This window comes from Halichoerus grypus, chromosome 6, assembly GCF_964656455.1.
Source record: "Halichoerus grypus chromosome 6, mHalGry1.hap1.1, whole genome shotgun sequence".
Classification (NCBI taxonomy): domain Eukaryota; kingdom Metazoa; phylum Chordata; class Mammalia; order Carnivora; family Phocidae; genus Halichoerus; species Halichoerus grypus.
Genome location: NC_135717.1, coordinates 43,466,391 through 43,482,684, shown reverse-complemented (window position 1 = coordinate 43,482,684; position 16,294 = coordinate 43,466,391).

Genomic DNA, 16,294 nt, shown 5'->3' with positions numbered 1-16,294 from the left:
TTCTTCCACCCTCCCCCCTTTGCCCCCCCCCCCCACTTTTAGAAGAAGTGAAATCTCAGATATGACTCATTCAAAACAACACAGGGGATGTATGTCTCTTCTCCATAGTAGTAAATGCAATGATTAACATAATAAAATTATTCATCTTTGTCACCATCATCCAGATTAAATAGCCATATGAACACTGAAACAGCACTTTTGTGATTAGGTTGATTGGTATTTATGATCCTTAATGAGACATAATATAGTCATTTGTGCAAACCACGAGCATATCCTCAACCCAAGCTGTCATGTAGCCAAGCGGAAACTGCACGGGGCGGAGAGAGAGCATCACGGCACTACTACATCCCGTGGTGGTGGGGTTTAAATAGCTGCCAGGAATCTGATGTATTCATTCTTAATTGTCGTTCGCTTCTATTTCAGGTTTTTGAATCTACCTAAATGTATTTTAAAAACTGTTTTTTTTAAAAAAATATTTTATTTATTTGTTTGAGAGAGAGAATGAGACAGAGAGAGAGAGCATGAGAGGGGGGAGGGTCAGAGGGAGAAGCAGACTCCCTGCTGAGCAGGGAGTCCAATGTGGGACTCGATCCCGGGACTCCAGGATCATGACCTGAGCCGAAGGCAGTCGCTTAACCAACTGAGCCACCCAGGCGCCCTTAAAAACTGTTTTTTAATTAAGTTTTTATTTTGGGATAATCGTAGATTCACATGCATGTGTGATCCATAATACAGGGATCTTGTATACCCACTGCACAGATTCCTTCAGCAAAAACATCGAGCAAAACCATAATAATAATATCACAACAAGTATACTGACATTAATGCGAAACACTGATCTTGTTCAGATTTTCCCCATTTTTACCTGTCCTCTTTATGTACGTGTATGTTTAGTCCCATGAAGTTTTATCATGTGTGTAGGTCTGTGTATCCACCACCACAGGCAAGATACAGACCATTTCCATCACAAGGGTGCCTTGTGATGCGATTTTATAGACACACCTGTTTCTCCCCTCCGAGCCCTTCCCATCTTTAACCCCTGGAAACTGCTAATCTGTGTTTCTTTTTGAGAATGTTACATATAAATGGAATCAGACAGTGTGTGCCCTTTGGAATTGCCTTTTTTTCACTCAGCATAATTTTCTGGAGATTTATTCAAGTTGCTGTGTGTATCAACAGTTCATTTCTTTTTATTGCTGAAGAGTATTCCATGATACACGTGAACACTTTTTGTTTAACTGTTTACTCACTCAGAGACATTTGGGTTGTTTCCAGTTTGGGGCTATTATGAATGAAGCTGATTACATACACATTTGTGTATGTTTTTTTTAAACATATTTTTATTTTTCCGGGATAAATGTCCCCAAAATATAATTGCTGGGTCACATGTTAGTTACTTGCATAGTTTGATTGAGCAACTGCCAAACCATTTTCCAGAGTGACTATACCATTTTCCGTTCCTACTGGAATGTATCAGTGGTCCGTGTCTCTTCACTCTTGCCAATATTCAATGTTGTCACTGTTTTTGTAAGCCCTTCTGATTGGTGTCTAGTGGAGTGATACCTCCTTGTGGTTTTAGTATGCATTTTCTTAATGGCTAATGAATCCTTTTCTGTACTCATTTGCCATCTGTATATCCTCTTTAGTAAAATGGCTGTTCATATATTTTCATATTTCCTAATTGGATTGTTTGTTTCTTACTGTCAAGTTCCAAGAGTTCTTAATACTTATCCTTCTTAGATATGTAGTTTGGAAATATCTTCTCCCAGTCTATAGCTTGTCTTTTCATCCTCTTAATAGGGTCTTCTGCAGAGCAAAAGCCCCTAATTTTGATGAAATTAATTTAACAATTTTTCCTTTTATGGAGATACTTTTGGTATTAAGTCTAAGAACTCAGTGCATACTCCTAAGTCCCAAAGATTTTTTCCTATTTTTTCCCTAAAATTTTTATTATTTTAACCTTACATTAAAGTCTGTGATCCACTTTGAATTAAGTGTACAAAGTGTGGGACTTTAGTGGACATCCTTTTTTTTTTTTTTTTGTTCATGGACATCCAGTTGCTCTAGCACCATTTGTTGAAAGGCTGTCTTTCCTTCATTGTATTGTTTTTGCACCTTTGTGCAAAATATACCCATAAATATACTATGTCTCCATAGGACTATTTCTGGATTCATCAGTCATCAATTATATCATTTGCACATTGAAGCTCTTTTATTTCTTCTTTTCCTGTATGTATCCATTTTATTTTATTTTATTTTTTTGCTCTGTGGTAGTGGTCAAAATGTTCAGTACTATGTCGAATCAAGAAGGGTGAAAGTGGACTTCATGTCTTGTACCTGATATTAGGAACTGATATGCAGTATTTCATTAAGTATAATACTAGCTGTAGGTGGATTTAATTGCTTTCTACCAAACTGCAATCATCCCCCAGTTCCTAATTTACTGAGAGTTTCCATCATGAATGGATGTTAGACTTTATCAAATATTTTTGTGTACGTCAACTGATATGATTATATGGTTTTTCTTTCCTAAGCTATTGATATGATGAATTATATTGATGGATTTCTAAACCTGGAAAAATCCCACTTGGGCATGGTGTATATTATTTTTAAACATTGTTGGATTTGATTTTCTAATAGTTTGGGGAGAGCTTTTGTATCATATTTCATGAGAGATACTGGTCTATAGTTTTCTTCTTTTGTACTGTCTTTGGTTTTGCTATCAAGGTAATAGTGGTCTAACACAGTGGACTGTTAAGACTTTACTCCTCTTTATTTACTGGAAAAGATTGAGTAAGTTTGCTATAAATTCTTATTTAAATGTTTGGTAGAGGGCTACAGTGAAGCCATTTGGGCCTAGGGTTTGATGAGAGTATTATAATTACAAATTGTTTTTTTATTTTTATTTTTATTTATTTTTAGATTTTATTTATTTATTTGACAGAGAAAGAGAGCACAAGCAAGGGGAGCACCAGAAGGAGAAGGAGAAGCAGACTCCCCGCTGAGCAGGGACCCTGATGCAGGTCTCGATCCCAGGACCCCAGGATCATGACCTGAGCTGAAAGCAGACTGACTGAGCCACAGAAGGTCCCCACAAATTGATTTTTTTAAATGCCATGGGACTAGGCCCCTGGGTGGCTCAGATGGTTAAGCGTCTGCCTTTGGCTCAGGTCATGATCCCAGGGTCCTGGGATCGAGTCCCACATCTGGCTCCTTGCTCAGAGGGAAGCCTGCTTCTCCCTCTCCCACTCCCCCTGCTTGTGTTCCCTCTCTCGCTGTCTCTCTCTCTGTCAAATAAATAAATAAAATCTTTAAAAAAAAATGCCATGGGACGATGCTGTTTTTCTATTTGACTGTGGTTGAGTTTCAGTAGTCTGTGGTTTTTGAGGAATTAGTCCCTTTTTTGTAAGTTGTCAAATTTGAGTGTAACATTTTTGTAATATTCTCTTATTATCCTTTCAATGGCTACAGGATTTGTTGTGATGTCCAATGTTTTATTCCTGATATTAATAATTTGTGTCTTCTCTCTTGAGATTTTTTGCCTGTCTTGCTAGAGTTTTACTGATTTTATTTATTTTTTCAAAGAACCGGCTTTTGGTATTGTTGACTTTATTGTTTTTCTGTTTCAGTTTCAGTGATTTCTGTTCTTATTTTTTTATTATCTCCTTCTTTGTGCTTGCTTTAGGTTTGTCTTCTTCCTTACTTATTTTTTGTTCTTCATTTTTCGAACTTCTAAATTTGAATTAGGCTACAGAAACCATTTGCTTTACCTGTTCCCAGGGGACTAAGTGGTGGCCATTTGTTACATGAGAAATTTAACCACTTAGTCATCAAGTGTTTATTGAACTAGAGCTAGTGATTCAACAGAGTTCCTGATTCATTATATATTCTGGTCACTTGAATCCAAAGTTACAGAATGGCCAGCATCTGTAGTAGCACTAATAATAAATTTTTAATTAATCATTTGAACATATAATTCTATTGTGTAAAATTGAGTTTTATGGCCTTATGTTTATTCTTCAACTGGTTAATTAAATTTAATATTTCATACTCAAACTAAAATATCATTAGGAAATATGTGGATTTTATCACTGACAGCTTACTTTTCCCAATATAGAACTAACTTGAATTGAAGAGCAACATGGAGATCTGACTCAAACATTCTAGTATCTTCTTTGCCTTTTTCTACGTTCCCAAACTATCTTTGATGGAATTAATCTATGAATAAAATGCATATTTTAATTTGAAAAGAAATATTCAGTAATCTACTAGTAACTGTGGTGTTTTCTCCCATTTTAATAACCCAGATTCTTGCAATAAAAACAACCATAGCTACAAATAGCATACTTTAAAGCAGATGGAATTACTTCTTTAATGAAACATTTAAAAAATGATTTATCTGAATACCTGACTCCACTGAAAGTTCACTGAGAAATGTGATATTTTAAGGCCACAAGTACTTGGATTATCTTGGAGTGACATTAGGGGTTGGGTAGATTTGGTTTATTCCTCCAGTGAAGAAATAACTGTACCAAAGCCATATGAAGATATGACAGGTCTGTCCTTTGAGAATATTATTCTGTATCCAACATATTGTATTCATTCTCTTATTAATGTACTCACTCATTTATTTCTTTATTTAGCAAATGAAGGAATTCACATATAGGAAAAAAGCAGTTTATAAACAGACATTTAATAGACGTTAGCTATTAAGCTAAAGGTTGTGAATACATCAAAACTAGGTATTTAAAAGTCATGTTGCAATGGGATATAAAGATTTTATTTCATTTAGATATCTCTATTGTAATCACTTTCAAGGCTTGAGCAACTTCTTTTTTTTTTTTTTTTTGGCAATTTCACAAGGAACTTAATGAGTGAATTTTGCCAAACCTGCAGTTTTGTAAACGCATCAGAAGCAAATTACACCAACTGCTGCAGATAGAGAGAGAGCCCTTCAGTGCTTCCCTTTATGACTTGAATGGTCTGCTCAATGGGCTGTGGTTTCCTCCCCATTTGTCCTGCTCAGAGATGCAAATGTGTACATATGTGTGTATCGATATGTACATGCACCAATTTTAAAGCATGCCAAATTTAATGCTAATCGGAGAGAAGTACTAGTAACAGCTTGCAAAAGAAAAATGACTTTAAAAAAGTGAACTCTGAAGCTTGAAGGAAAAGAGAAGCTGCTGAAGGAAGTATCCATATTTATGAGCCTCCCATAATCCTGGTACAGGACATAAAAGCGCAGGCGAAGAGCTTGTCCCTCGTTAGGAAATAATTCTACTACAACTGCTTGTTTTGTCAAGTCTTTTGCAAAAACAGGCAAATGTAGTTGATTTTGGAGAAAGATGAGTCAATAAAGGCAGGAAAGGAGCTCTTGATTTCATGGTTGGCCTGGGAAAAGGATCTCTTTCCTAACCCGTATGAAAGGTTTTTATGCATAAACAAACAGCATCATTACAAGAGTAATGGTAGAGTTACCAACAGGCTTATGGGACCTTACGACGTAATTGCAAAGTGATGGAATTTAATTTCATTCAATTCAGTAATAATTTCCTGAAGATCTCTCTTTTCAAGGTCAACTTTAAACCCTTGACAATTGCTTATCTCATGTGTGTGTTGTTCAACTCCACAAGTAAGATTATTTTAGTCCTTATGCTTCTCTCAATCTGGCATGACTGTATTTAAGATGAAGCCATGTTTACTAAAATTCTAATATTGATAATATCTACCTGAGGCCATATCGCATCCACACTGACTTCTCTAGATATTTCCCAATTCGATGTTCTATTTTTCCTTTTTGGTGCCATTCACGTATCTGGGACCTCTGCTGAGGTTATCAGCCAGCTGGGCATGACTTAGTAAAATCCTTTTATACCTTGAAAGGATTAATCTTGGTGCAGGGAATATGTGTTCTAGTGCTTGAGTCTAAGAAAGAGAAATGTTTTAGTTTGGCCCAAAATGTCTGAGAAAGCCTTGGGGTATTTCAGAGATGTGAATAATGAAGCCATTCCTATTGTTTAATTCCATTCTGCTTTTAATGTTGGTATTCCTGAACATAAATCTCCAGTCAGTACATATTGATTATCTATGCATATTAATCACAAATGATGGCAAATTAATAGAGTATTTCATAATTCTGTGGACATTCGTAAATCTTTTCTGACTGTTGGCTGGAGATTCCCTGAGGTATTAGTTTTATTTCTTAGCAGATATATGGTATTCTTCTGCCAACACAACAATCCCATGCCTACATGTATGTGGTTGTTTGTTTGCTTCTCAGGCTTCAAAAAAAAAGCGGGGGGGAAGCAATTGTGTACTAGAACAAAATATTATGTGACATCATGGAATCTTTTTTCTGGAAAATCTTAAAAATAAGTTAACTTCTTTATGTCTTCATTGGTTTTTGTGAAATTGTATGAAAATGTATTATGCTACATCTTAGCAATATCTCAATGGACTCAGAATTAGATTTTTTCAGTATTAATCAGGTATGTTTTATCAAACATCCTAGTTGTCCCAGGGGATTGTCAATTGAACATAATTTATTTATTTTCCCACTATGGATCTGTCACTTTTTGAATAATTTCAAAATTCTCTGGATCTTATGGAAGTCCCCACCTGAAACACTTGTGCTTGAAGATCAGGTGGGTCCACATGTTAACCGATAAATTATCAGACCAAGGAAATGTTCCATTCTTTCTTCTGAAATAATTTTCTTTGAACTGTGAGTCTTTTACAATGTAATGGAATGATTTATTATCAACTTTCTCTCTCTCTTTCTTTCTTTCATTTTATTTACTTTACTTACTTTTGTTTTTTCCCCCAGACTACTAGAACAAAAGGGATGGAGCAGAGAACAGAATTTATTTCAGGTTTGTGATTTCATTAAAATTTAAACATCCATATTGTTCATCTTCAAAATTCTCTTAATGGCCTTTTTCCTCCGTGTGATTAATTGTGTCATGATCTCGTGAGAGCTTTACTTTTCTTGAGGACATTGAGTTGAGATCATCAAAGGCTCATTGACCCATGAAGGTGTCAGAGGTCGCCTCACCTGGGAAGATGGGGTTGATAGAATTGATAGGGAACACCTGCATTCCTGATGTCAGAAGAAGTGGTTATGTCCGTAATCAGATGGTCTATTCAGATGGCTTATTACGTAAGCACATTGAACACTATATGCCAGGCATAGGCCTCAGCTCTTTCAATTATTAATGCATTCATCTTCATGTTTTATTATCACTGCTTTGCACAAGCAGAACTTGGCACAGGATGGTTAAGCAGCTGCCCATGATCATACAGCTGGCTGCCCATGCTGGAGGAGGACTTGAACCCGGGCGGGGTTGGGGGGGGGGCTCTGGAATCCATGAGTTACCTGCTCTGCTATGTTCCCTGACCTATCTTTTCTATGGTAAGTGCTCCTCTTACCTGGGCCAGCGGCTTTGTCATCGCTACACCTATGTTCCTTCCCCGTACCAAAAGAGAAACAAAATCTATGCGGGGTGTTGCAGGAGAAGATGTCGCCTGCTTGGCAGAGCATATTTACAAGGCAAGGGGAGGCATTATAAATGAAAAACTTTTTTTCTTATTTGTACCTGGAAAGGGTTTTCAAAGAGCTTCTCAATCTTTCAAAGTGCTTTCAGTGCTTTTCAGCAGGTACTGAAAGTAAGAAAAATGGAATGGATGAAATTGTGTTGATTGCGTTAATGTGATCTCTTCAATGCTGGTCTCCAATAATAGGGAAGAGCGTTAACTAATACTACCAGGAAGTGGGAAGGACATGCGCAGACTGGAATTCATTATTTGATAGACTTCATCTATACCCAGGAGTCCTTTTCTTTAAAAAGCCTACCTTTTCTCTTCCTCTGTGATGGAATCAATAGGAAAATATATTGAAATAGTCACATATATCATTTCACTTTTTTCCGATAAAAGATTCCACAAAGTTATAGTTACCAAAAGTTATAATTTTTTCCCAGGGCTTTGGGTTCAGAGAAACTTTGCTCAGATATCACTGATTTTCTGGTACATGTGAAGAGGATATTTTAGATAATTTAGTGTAACTTCTGAGATCATGAAATGTTTGAAACTGTAGAGTTGTCCTCATTGAATTTTCTGGGTTGAGGATTGGCACCCAGTTGGAAGTCAGTTTTCCCCTCAGTTGTATAAAGGATGAGTGGAAAAGGAGGGGCACAGGAAGACAGAATGTCCTAGAATGTCCTTCATCAGGGCTATCCCTGTTAGCACCAATATTAATATTTTCAAGCTGTTCGAAGTATGTCTTAGTCAACTTGAGCTGCCACACAGAGCACCATGGACTGGGTGGATCATAAAGCGCATAAATGTGTTTCTCATGATTCTAGAGGCTGAAGTCTGAGATGAGGGTGTCAGGTTCTGGTGAGAGTCCTCTTCCTTGTCTACGGATGGCTGCCAACTTGTTATATCCTCACATGGCAGAGGGAGAGAGGAAAAAAGAAAGAAAGCTCTCTCTCTCGTCTCTTATTAGGGTGCTAATCCCATTATGCAGGCTCCACCCTCATGACCTAGTCACCTCCCAAGGGCCCCACTTCCTAACCTCATCACACTGGGGTGTTAGTGCTTCAACATATGAATTTAGTGGGGGACCCAAACATTCACTCCATAGCAAAGCATATATGAAACCCCCCCCCTTTTTTTTAATACTTTGTGGTTTCAATGCCTCTCCATATCCTGGCCAAGACACAAAGTCAGATGTTTGGTTCATGTTCCTATGTTTAAGAGTTTGTTTCCTAATGTTAAGGAACATTCTTGGTGTTTCTGACTTCCATATCTTTAGAATATCTATCTCCCTGGAAAGGGAAGGATTTCCTGAAGACATGTAGTCATGTGTATGAGGAGGGGTGGTAGGGAAACACTGGAATCATGGCCAGAGATCTTGGTTCAAATCCAAAGCTGACAACATACCAGCTGATACGCGTGTCACACTATCTTCTCCCTCATGGAGTTGATTTTGCACGCCTGACTTTAAAAGTAGTACACCCCGTTCACCTCACAGGGCTGTTGTTTGGATCAAATGAAGCTGTGTATGTGAAGCTGCCGTATAGCTGAACGCTGGAACAGTGTTCGCCCAGGCTCCCGTGCATAACACACACACACGTGAGTCATATTTAGTACAGAGGTCTACGAGAATGCATAAAATAAAATGGTTGCTCAAGATGTGGATGGCAGGAACAGAAGTGGGGAGTGGCCGGCTGGAGTGAGGAGCGGGGCCCATCTTCACGACGTCGCACCTGCCAGATTACATCAGTGGCACAGGTGTGGGAATTACCTGCCCATCGCCGTGTCCTTTTTTCTCCCCGTGCAGAGCCCGATGTCTTTCGCCTGTAACTCAGGGAGTGCAAACCTTGCCCCTGGCTGTTCTAAGCCAGCAATGGTGATACCAGGTTCCCATCAGCGGCTGGACAAGGAGACCTGAGGGGTCAAAGGCCTGCTGTGGGCTTCTGGGAAGACTTCCCTTGACCCTAACTTGGAAATTCTGGAAGAGACAGAAGCCATTTCCCCTGGATTTTGTGTTGTCTGCACACGGTTTCCAGAACCGCATCAGCCATTTTGACACTGGCCCGAGGACTCGGAGCAGGAGGCCCTGCCCACACCTCCGCAGCTCTGTCCCAGCCTCCCGGAGAAACGCCCTCACTGCGGGAGCTGATCTGAGCGGACTTTTCTTTATCTGTAGTGAAAGGAATACTCCCTGGGTCAACTGTAGTCATCCGCGTTGGGTACCCCATGAGACAAAAACAACAATGTAGTTAGTGATCACTGAGGAAACACGACTAGACAGACATTTCTCCTGTGGGATGCCATGGAAGGTGGGGATGCCCGTGAGCGGGCCTCTGCGGGCGCTGTGACCGTGAGGCGTGCAGGGTGGGGTCCCACGCTGACCTCCCTTGTAGACACCCAGCACCACACCAAAGGCAAAGCACCGGCAGCCACTGTGGGGCGATCAGCCCCATGTTCTCTAGGGTCAAACTCCAAAATAACTGTAAGAGTTGGCGCACTTTATATCCCTCAAGAAATCCCCCAGGATATTGTTTTTCTCAACCAAGTTCCGACAAATATGAAGCCACGACATGCTGAAGATCGTTTTCTCCATCAGACACAGGGAGCATGGCCCTCCCATGCTGGTTTGAGTGCACAGATCATAAACCTTGGCATTTGGTCAAGCTGCAGACATACCAGCGTCTGTTTCTGGAGGCTGAGCAACCCGATCGGGTCCTGTGCTGGAGGGCAGGCCTGGATCTTAGGGAAACAAGAACAGAAGGGGATTCTAAGTCTGTTCTGAGGCAAACACAGGATACATCTAAGCCCACAGCAGGATTGTCCTGAGAGTGTTGTTGGCTTTTCCTCAGTGCATAGACAAGCGTCCATAGCACAAAGTGTGTGAAATAAAGCGCTTGATAGGACATCATGCACAGTATCGCCATGTCCCTAAAATGTAGATATATCCCAAAGAGTTAATCAGCAGAACACCCAGCAAAAATCGTAAAAGCCATTATGTTTGGGGACAATGGGGGGAGATGCGTGGTGATATTTCTGATGATTTCTGCTTTCTTCTTGGAATTTTTGATATTATTTAGATTTTTATAATGAATACATAATGAATACACTTTTATGCAACTAACAACATCCTTTTAAAAATTAGACAACTTACGAAGGCTAAATTTTTTGCTTTGAGAGTTTTTATTTAGAACTCTTTTTTTCTGATAGTAAATTTGGAAAAATAATCAGTAGGCTGTTCAGGATATTGATAGTTTAAAATAATGAAACCACGTAATTTAGGTACATGAGAATTCTTATCTTTTTATTCTTTGTCACAGGGGGAGGTGCATGGATCTAATTAAGTCCAAAGCAGTATCATATTATCAGGACATGCCAAGATTTATTAATGATCAGGACACAATATGAAATCTATCTCATTGACCTTAAATATCTAGATGACTGGAATGGAATCCAATTTTCTTGATAAATCAAGAGATTGTCTTATAGCAATATTTTGTCTGTGTGCCCTAAGCCCCACATTTCTGATAATTTATTTTTAAAAATTAGCACATAAATATAATGCCAAGTTTTTCTTGTCGATAACCCACTGATCTTGATTTATTTCCACTTGTGTCACGAGTACAGGTGTGCTGTAAATTTAAATGACATCCTTGGAAAATCCCAATGACTTTTGGAAATAAGCAACATTCGCAGGAGTGGCTCCTCCTCTGATCTGTCTGGCCCATAATTATTGGCAAGAACCGCAGTTGCTAAGTTCTGCACTTTTTGTTTCAGTAGGTCACCTGCATTTTGTAGGGAAGCAATTACTTTGGAGAGGCAGATCTGGTGTAAACCCAGCTTCATTACTTATCATCCCCGCAACCTTGGGCAACCCATTTATTCTCTGTGAACCTTCCCATAAAATGTTGATAATAAGACCATTTTAAGATTGATGATAATGTATATATTTTATCTGCGACAGTATGTGGGATCAATAAATAGTAGCTATTATTCCTGCAAAAAAATCAAACCAACGATGGGATATTAGATTAAAAATCAAGGAACAAGAATTGAGTAAATAGCTCATTTTTAGACAATGAAGAAAATGTCATTTACGGCCCAGACAGCCATCTTTTTCAAAGTGGAAGATGGTGCTTGGCTAACGGAAACATAAGCAGAGCATGTGGGGAGCATGAGATGGTGGGAGGGGGTGCATAACCCATGTGAGAGTGAATCATCTTTCCCTGGAGCTTGCTGATCACTTAACAGTGCTTTTTATACATTTCTCTCTGGATAAAATGTATGGAATTTTCATAGTTTTAGAGCAAATGAAACTGAGACTTAGGTCTTACAATTCATGTAGTTGTTTGACAATTATGTCATTTTTTTTTTTCTCTTTTGGGACAGTGGGCCTTACCCTGTAGGGAACGGCCAGGTAGGAAGCTGGGGATACAGCCCCCTTGCTAGGGCTCCTTTGGTACCAGCAGTGTCTAAGAAGGACCTCTCTCTTCCCCACCTCTGTGTGACATGGACTTGCATTTTCTTTCAACTCATCCAGCACCAGCCAGGATTCCCTTCAAGTGAAGTGCAGTGGACGTCATCTGTAGCTCTTTCTGAAAGAGATGTCAGGAACCTAATTCATCGCGCAGAGGGGAACTAAAGGATGAGGGTCATCCTCAGCATCGCAGAGTCCAGTGACGGCTCTCAGCTGCTGACACAGAGCTATTTGAGTGACCAGACCCCCTCTAGGAGCTTCCTCCTCTAAGGGTTGAGCCTCGTGCTTTAGCCTCTTCTTTGTGTCCACATGGCACCATGCTTTGCTCTGGGGCATTATCCACCGTGCCCGAGCCTTCTCTTGACAGCACCACTGGCCCGTGAGCTCCTGGAGGGTACAGGACATATGTGTCTTACTCACCTCTGTGTGTCCAGAGGCTAGCAGGCCTCCTGGAACATGGTACAGAACAGAGGACACACTGCCCTCACCTGGAACAGGGAGCTGAGTCAGGTAGAGCCAGTTGCTGAAAGGAGGCAGCTGGCTCCACACCTAGGATGCTGTTGAGAATGAAACCACAAGCCAGGACAGCAGATGTCTCCAGGGACTATTGCAGGTACACTGGGATATGTGGTCACCCTGATTTTAGGGCATGACCAGACCGTGGAGACAAAGGACACAAGTGAATTGATCTGGGTCAAGGTGGTAATTTCCAACAAGTGAAGGTCTCGGGAAGAGTGGAAATTAACTTATCAAAAGTTCTCTGGTTGAAAGCACCAGAACCCATGTCTGGATCATTTGAGCAAAAGGCGGTCAGTTGGGAGGATATTTGTAGACGTATCCATAGGGACAGTCGACATTGCCTTCTTCACTTCACTGTCAGAGAATGAAGATTTCTATTGATAAAGGTAAATACTTCTGGTCTTTGACCTTGACCCATCGGTTTTTCCTCGGGGCATCTTGCTTCTCTGTCTGTCTCTGTCTCTCTCTCTCTCATTTTGCTCTGCCTTTGGCTCCTTTTTCTCCATCTACAAACATGCTTTGCTTTGATTGCAATTTAAGCAACAGCAGAGAAACACTAACCCCTGTTTACTTCTCCACTACTTTTAAACTCTCTCTTCTCAAACTTCCCGAAATATTTGCAATCTCTGTTTCAGGGTGCTCTCACCCCTCTTCACCATGACTTCTATCCTCACAACTCTGACAACCCGTCCTCATTGGGGCGACCAAGAGCCTCCTCATGGCTAAGCCGCCTGGTCGTCCATCTAGTCCTATCTTACTAGGTGTCTCGGTAACACTTGATACTATTAATCACTTGATTCATAATGAGATCAATAATAGTGATATGAATGTCAATCATCATGATATAAAAAACCTGATGATTCCTTCTGTCATCTCCCCCTCAAAATCCATCACCCCGTCTCCTCTTGATGAAAACATCAGACCAATCCCAAATGTGAGACATTGTATAAAGTACCTGACAAGTCCTCAAAACTGTCAAGGCTGTCCGGAGGAAGAAAATCTGAAAAGTGTCACAGCCAAGAGGAGCCTAAGGAGACATGAATAATTGCATATAATATGGCATGCTGCAGGAAACCCTGCAACAGAACAAGAATACTAGGTATACTCTAAGGGAATCTGAATAAACTGTGGACATTTCTTTAAAATGATCTATCGATTTTGGTTCGTTAGTTATAACAAAGCTACCATATTGACGTGAGATGTTAATTATAGAGAAAACTGTATGTGAGGCATATGGGAACTCCATGTTCAACCTTTACAACTTTTCTGTAAGTCTTAAGTGGTTTTAACTTAAAAAGATTACTTTTTAAAAAATCCAATGTTATATCAAAGCTTCTGGAATGACCTTCTTTAACAAAAGCTTGAGTGGTTTCCTCATGGAAGAGGCCCAGGTATTATCAAATTGAGGACATTACTGAAGAATTAAAATCAACTATATATATATATATATATATATATATATTTTTTTTTTTTTTTGTTCCATAAATGATTGTGTTTTTTGAGTGTGTCATCAGCTGATTATATCTCAGAATAAATATGTTGATTAAGTTAAAATGCACAAATGGGAAGTAAAAATTATGTAAATTTCCTTTGTTTTTCTTGAGCTTTTTTTTTTCTTAAAGAAGAAAACATTCTTCATGGAAATGTATGAGTTGACATTATAGTCTAATCATACTTTATCATGTAAATGCATATTTACAATATTTTTAAAAGGTGGATTATGTAAATCATTTTAGGGACATACAAAAAAATGTAGAATATTTACCAGCCAGAAAATTATGCATTTAGAAACATGTTGAAAAGCCTTTTCTTCAAATGAGAGACCATAAGTGCTCATCTTCGTTGGGATGTGTGCTTTATTTAGACAAAATATGCAGGAGCATTCTTATGCAATGAGATCTAAATGTGCACAACAGCCGCCAATTTCCAGTGTTAAATGTAATCATTGTTTTAAATTTCCTGCACGACTTTCTTTAAAATAATCAGCCCTATTCTTGGAGAAGTTTCTAGGATTTCTTCTCTAGAATAAGGGGAAACAGTTACTCATTTAGGGGAGTATGGATATGGATAGACTTCCACTGAGGTCTGTCCCAGAGTTTCCCTCTTACAGACAGTTCACTTGACCTTTCCACTTTGCACGTTTTCCCCTACAGAGCAAACACCTGCTGGGAGGCTGGGAAGGCAGGGACACGTGGGCAAGTTTGTATTTCACCTCCCAATTAAGAAGACTTATCCACAAAGTCATAAAGAACCATTGGCATGGACCAATTGTCCAGTGAGATCTGCCAATAAGAATCATGGCACAAAGTGGCAGAGTTGAAAATGTGCTTCCTGCTGGCAGCTGGTGTCCACAGGCCAAGAAGAGGAGCAGGGGTGAGTTTACTGAGCTTCTTCCAAATCTGCCAGTCAGATAATCTGGGTGGGAAGAAGTGCAGGGAATCCAGAGGGTTATTCTTTTGCACAGTCTTCTTCTGGGAAAAGGGAGAAAAAGAGCTCCCTCCCACCAAGACTGTGTCTTTGACAGCAGAAAAAATGCATGACCATAGTCATTTGTCTTTTTGGGGAGATTACTCATTGTTTATGACCCTGGGCTAAAGGCTCAGGGTTAGGAAGATACAAAAGAAGTGCAAGGCTGTGTCTTCTCTTCCTGAAGATTACGATCTTGCTGGAGTGCCCCAACATATGGCACCGTTTAGGTAACAAATCACAACGTATTATCAACCATGCAAATGGAAGAGACAGATGCCTTGTGAATTCAGAGGAAGGGAGAGCACAGTGTACCATGCAGGAAAGCCGAGTCTCATGGAACGGGGTTCTTCCAAGTGGATCTAAAAGGATGGGAAGTTCTTAGAAAGGGGGTGCAGGATGAAGGGATTCCATATGTGTGCACATGCATGTGTAGGGGTGTTGTGTGTATGAGCTGGAGTGAGAGCAGTGTGTCCAGACTTTTGTCAAGGACTGGACTGGACTGATATGGGTTTGGGCTGCCTTCCGTTTGCTAAGTGTTCAGGGCACACATGCCACGGGGTTGATTGGCCATTGACTGAGTCATTTCTTTAGCTTTTCTTCCAGGTGGGAGCATATCCCATAACTTTGATAATAGTATGCGCCCACTAGGTACTCCTAGCTTAGTCATGGCTTGTTGAAAGATCAACCTGTCTATAGCATAATTCTGATAGTGCATCGTGATTTTGAGGAGAGGAGAAGCAAACCAGGTGGTGTCTGGCCACTGAGGGCAGTGCTGGCTAAGTCCTGTGTCTCAGCCAGTGAGAGCATTGTGTGGATGAACAGCTAAAGATATGGCGGTAGTGTTGGCAAGAAATGGAAAAGATTCTGGTTGGGATGGAAGTATTATTGCAAAAATCCAGACAGTGTCAAGGGTTATCTGATGGAGGCTAAAATGCTGTGGGACTCCCCGCCCCCCTCTGCTTTATCGATATATAATTGACACATAACATTGTGTAAATTTAAGGTGTACAACATGTTGATATGATATGTTTATAAACTGCAAAATGATTGCCACTGTGCCATCTTTATTTTGTCTTATGGTTACCATTTCTTTTATCTTCTTTCTTTCTTTCTTTCTTTCTTTCTTTCTTTTTCTTTCTTTCTTTCTTTCTTTCTTTCTTTCTTTCTTTCTTTCTTTCTTTCTTTCTTCTTTCTTTCTTTCTTTCTTTCTTTCTTTCTTTCTTTCTTTCTTCTTTCTTTCTTTCTTCCTTCTTTCTTTCTTTCTTTCTTTCTTTCTTTCTTTCTTTCTTTCTT